The sequence below is a fragment of the Lepisosteus platostomus genome, chromosome 5 (genome assembly GCF_059453375.1).
Source record: "Lepisosteus platostomus isolate fLepPlt1 chromosome 5, fLepPlt1.hap1, whole genome shotgun sequence".
In the NCBI taxonomy this organism is placed as follows: Eukaryota; Metazoa; Chordata; class Actinopteri; order Semionotiformes; family Lepisosteidae; genus Lepisosteus; species Lepisosteus platostomus.
The window spans coordinates 59,017,502-59,022,779 of record NC_142615.1 but is presented as its reverse complement, the minus strand read 5'-3'; the positions used below and the strand labels follow the sequence as shown (position 1 = coordinate 59,022,779).

The 5,278-nt window shown below is 42.1% G+C and overlaps 1 pseudogene; it reads right to left on the bottom strand.

Annotated features, from left to right (window-relative positions):
- Positions 1–308: 308 nt before the first annotated feature.
- LOC148670335 (U1 spliceosomal RNA) lies at positions 309–437 on the bottom strand (annotated as a pseudogene).
- Between the last annotated feature and the right edge of the window lie 4,841 nt (positions 438–5,278).

Genomic DNA, 5,278 nt, shown 5'->3' with positions numbered 1-5,278 from the left:
TCTGCACTGGTACAGAACCTAGCAATCAGAAAACGGGTGAAACTGTCTTGAGAATTAGCATACATTACCGAGGCCCCCATGACCAAATAAAGGCTAACCTCGATAATCAGCCTAAATAATGCAGACTACAGCAAAACGACTGACTTTGAAAAGGGAATGAATGTCCGGAAGGAGTAGTGTAACCAGCTTGAAATGCTTCTCCGGACCTCTAACTAAAAGAAACCGGGAACCAGCAGTGGCATCGACTCCTTTCGAACTGGGATCCTGTCGCAGCTCGTGGTGTCTTAACTCTTCCGTATCTGATATTGGACCAAGCACATCAAGATTCCCATATTTGGGGAATTCGCAGGGGTCAGCACAGCCGGAGTGCAATGACTGAGCCTCGCCCTGGGTGAACCTCCTTCTTGATCAAAGTATCTCCCCTGCCAGGTAAGTATGAGTTGTAGAGGCCCCTGCAAGTGGCCGCAACCCACAGCACAAATCACGCAGCCTAGGTGAGCTCCTCGCCCTGCACGCCACCGCCTCCTGCTGGGCCTACTCTTTCGCACACTCACACGCCACACTAACACTCAAAAGGGTGGGCAAAACGAGAAAAAGAGCGCGCCGTTTCCTACACATCTGCAGTTGCCATTGCGCATTCGCAGCATGTCCCAGGACGCAATTCAGCCTCATTTGCATAACACCAGACCGGCAGATCACTTCGCAAGCTCGCGTTGTGCGCCTGCCACACACCGAACAAACACCGGAGCCTTTTCAGCAATTTCCAAAAAACGGGCCTGCTCGCCTGCCCACAAGGCTCCGTCTCTTACCTGCTGCTGTCTGTGCTGTTCTCTCGGCACCGCTGCAGCGCACACAACTCCTGCAGCGCGGGGAGAAAGTTCCACGCTCCGCCGCAGGGAAGGCTCGCTCCGTGCGCACACATCCTTTCAATGCCAGTTCAACAAGTGCTCCGCATTAGCAGCGTCTGGGCTCCGGCGTGTCGCACCTCACCTCACCTCACTCAGCCCCCTCCTTCAATATCTGGAGCTGGGCATGCCCTGCTCTCCTCCACCTTATCTTATCACGTGTGACCACCAACATTGGCCACAATGCCGGGGAATGGGACCTGTAAAGTGTTAATTGGGGCATAGGAACAGCCCGTCTCATCTCGGGGGCCGGCTTCAAAGACAATAACAGCAAACACAGCGGGGCGGAGGAAGAAGACGACACGACACATGCAGGTACATTCAGCTCCGGCGGGAACCAGTCATTTATTGGTCTTTTCAAGTGCTGGGAGCCGAGTAATCCTTCGCTTGTATCGTTTCTCCCCGGTGACTAGATCTCACCCTGCGACTCTCGACTGGGCTCATCCACGGCAGCCCAGCAGGTGTGAGCCTAGCCAGCACCCGGATTGGAGATTTCCCCCGGAAAAGCTCAGGTTGCTGCTGCTCCTGCAAGAGGTGTGACTGGGACCAGTAGGTAGTGCTCACCCTGCGGTCTGTGTGGCTTTCTTATGCCCCAGCATCCTGATGGCGACACTCTCATGCTCAAACAGGCGCCGTCCTTCGGGGGAGGCGTAAAACCGAGGTCCCGACCCTCCTTGGCCATTAAGAAATCCCAGGGCGTCCCTCAAAAAGAGACGCCGAGGGTGTCACTCTGGTGTTAGTGTTCCCCTTTACCAATCAGTCGGGGTCTCCTCCTAATCCCCGTCTCATACGTAACAATCAATGACGAGGCCCACCTGTCCCGCAATATTGTACTTGTCTCCTGGCCGCTGGCTGGCGCGGTGAGATTTAGTACTCGCGCAACGATCTCGCCTGACGTTTTGGATTGTACGCCTGTTTTGATATCTACCTGGTCCTGCGTCTGCATACGATCTGCATACCTATTCGTGGGGGATTCCTTACTGATCCTTGTCTAAATTTATGCCATTCCAAAACCACATTTCTCTGCAGTGTAAAGTAAGTGTCTAAGGCAGCTACAGTCTGTTCATATGTACCTTTTTCTCCACAGAGGTTGGCGAAAATCCACTGCACAGGCGCCCCAATACAGTGCAGTAAGGTAGCATGATTCACGGCATCTGGAGCTACTATAGATCCACTGGCTATTTAAAAAAATCTGTACGCCTCCATCCATATCTTGTATTCCGTATCCAAATCCAGAGCTCAAGGTTCAGTGGAAGCGGTGGAGAAAGCTGGGCATGAACAAGGGTTCTTGGCGTGGCTGCCGTATCTTCCATGGCGCAGCTAAACCAACAGTCTGAAAATTCAAAAGTGTGGTTCCACCAGCAAGAGAACTAAAATCTGCAGTGTTCTGCTTGCTTTGAGTTCGTCAAGCACTCGTTTCTCGTCGCCATAAATGTTGTGTATCTTAATAAAGAACCATTCTCATATTCTTTTGACTGTTTTATTCACTACACAAATCACACCCTTATGCCATATATTCCCACTTTCATCTGTTGTCTTATGATGTTTACTCATTATATTACACAGAAGATGTTCATCATGATACTCAATACATTCCTGTGTTTTCTTCCTGCGAGGACGAGTGAATATTTGAGGTGCAAATGTCAAAAATTAAAATCCTCTGCTATTAATGTCGCTTTTTTTCATAGTTTCTTGAAACTTAAGGATTAAAATTAAGGTAAACATGCCAAAATACCAAAATACATCTGTACAGTGCTAACCTTATAATAGTAACTTAGTAATGCTTGTCAAGTTCTTCAACAAATCTGAATATAAAGAGGGTTAAGGACAATGTTTATATCAAAATCCCAGAAGTGCCTCTCTTGGTAGGTTTGATCCACCTACCTTTCGGTTAACACTCAAACATACTAACTGATTACGCCTTAGAGACTCATGCATGTGACAACCAGAATTGAATTTCATCTTCCTCAATGTGTATGAATTTTTGTGATTGTCCAAAATGTCACATTCAACACAACCAGACAGGAAGAAAGGCACCAGTGTGATTCAAACCCAGAATCTTCTGTTTAGTGGATGGGTGCTGTAACCAACTAAGCCAAGGCACCAGCCTCCTTATACAGCCCCTTGGACACACCGCTCTGAGATGAAAAAAAAAATACCAGCACGATGCTCATGAGAGGAAAAAAAGTGAAAGCACTTGAACATGTCGGCGTAGTGGCAACAGAAGGTCGCGGGTTTGACCTCAGTCCGTGCCATATTTGTTATTTGACACCTAATTTCTTTTTCAAAGTCTTCAAATAACTTTCAATCATTGTAGAGGTAGAAAATTCAATGTCCTTACTGCTACCAACAATTCACCAATCAAGAGAGTCAATCTCTGTAAATGATGGCCAATGGTAGCCACTGTAACCAGGAATCTGCAAGGTTTAGCCAATCACATCTCAGAGAACAGCACATGTTTATCCAATTCCGTGAAATGGGAGTCTGGAAGCTTTAGTCATGTTGAGTTTCCTGTAGGTACTCCTAATTTTAATTCCTTGTATTAATCCTAACATAGGATGCGGTACCCAAGCGGTAATCCTAACATTACCGCTTCTTCTTGTATGTTACTTGAAAAGTAATACTTGTTATTTCTTACTCATCACTGCTCTATAACTTCATTACCCCCAGTTTTCTTAGAGCAGATGTAGGCAGTTGTAAAAAACTTTTAATTAGATGTGATTTTTTAAGGACTTCTCAAAGTGAGTGAATTGAGTTTAATAAGTGAGAGTACATTTTATTTACTGGTACAGCACCTCCTTTTTAGTACTTAATCAAGTGAGAGTTTTGTTAAATCTCACATGTACTGAAACCTTTAATGTCCTTTTAGGTTAAAATCGATGACTTCTTGAATTTAAGTCAGAAATTCTCCTCTTGATTTTCGTTTCCAGTGCTTTATTTCAGGTGTGGTTTCACAATGACAGAGGCAAGCTCAGGTAATCTTCTTGCTCACCCAGCAATGTCTGCTTTACTGTTACAAGACAGAAGGTTTAAGATGTTTTGGAAGAAAATGTTTTTTCTTTGAATTTCAGTGTGACAAATAAAGTCTTTGTTTAATGAGTTCATATTTTAAAATACCAACACATTTTTTGCATAACAAATGTGAAATAGGGAAAGATTATATAATTGTACAGAAAAAGAAAAAAATAATTTATTGACCAAAGGTAAAAGGTAATGTTACAATTGTGCAGAAAAGAATGAAATAAATATATAAAGTATAAATACCAACCACTTTTATCATAATATTCTTATTGAGAGGAAGCAATCCAGTTGAGACAGTATTACAAGTAAAATAATAACAGCTTTATGATAACCCTAAAGAAAATACTATTATGGCAGTAGAGTGGGGGATATTAAGTATGCTGCAAATATCGAAAATTAAGAAAACATCAGGAGTATCACTTAAAAGAACACGACAAAAACAATAGTTAATGAACTTTTAATTCTTGGTGATAAAGTAGTGAATGTCAGTAATCACTGAAATTTACAACTGAAACAAAACAAAAAATGCTTAGTTCTCTCTTTGTAGAAGTCTTTGTCTACTTAAAAGAAGGAAAGACATATTTGATCTTTGATTGTTCATCAGATGTTTTCATTAGTCTGTTTTGTGATGTATTGACAGGTACAATTAAGGTGTAGTATGTACAAGAAAGAACTCGGTCTAGCTAAGTATTGAAACTAGCTAAATTTCAATAACTAGTTTTGTGATGTGCCGGAGCCGAATGGCATCCATTTTGGGGTTTGTAAATTGTTTAAAGGATAAAAATTGTAAGTAAAGGTCAAAACTTATTGTTGAGATAATTAACAATTTGTTGACTACTGTACTTACAGATTAAAAAGTAGGAAAAATGTTCTGGGTTCATTTGTGTCTGTGTGCCTGCTGTGAATATGTTGTATAAGGCAGAGTTTTTGATTTATCCACTCAAGCAAGGAAAGAAATTTGCTTTTTGATTATTTTCAATTTGATCAATGATACATAAAAATATAATAAAATTACAATTTACTACTCAGCATTCATGTTTACATCCATATTAGCATTGATTGAGATAAAATTATCAAAATATTAAAATAAAAGTGTACAGTCCTAACTTACCAATGCTGGCATTTCTGCTTGTGAAGTTCCCAAATAAATCTGCTTTATAATTTTAAAATATTTTTGCTGAGGATTCCACGGGGATATAAAATAATTCTCCTCCCACCCATTCGATGATCAGATTCTGTGATCATGGAATATATTTTTTTTGGACGTTGCCGAAGTTGGTCATTATTGGGCATTGTAGGTGATAACTTCCATACTTATGTGTTTACTTTTGTTGTAGTTCCACACTTGCATT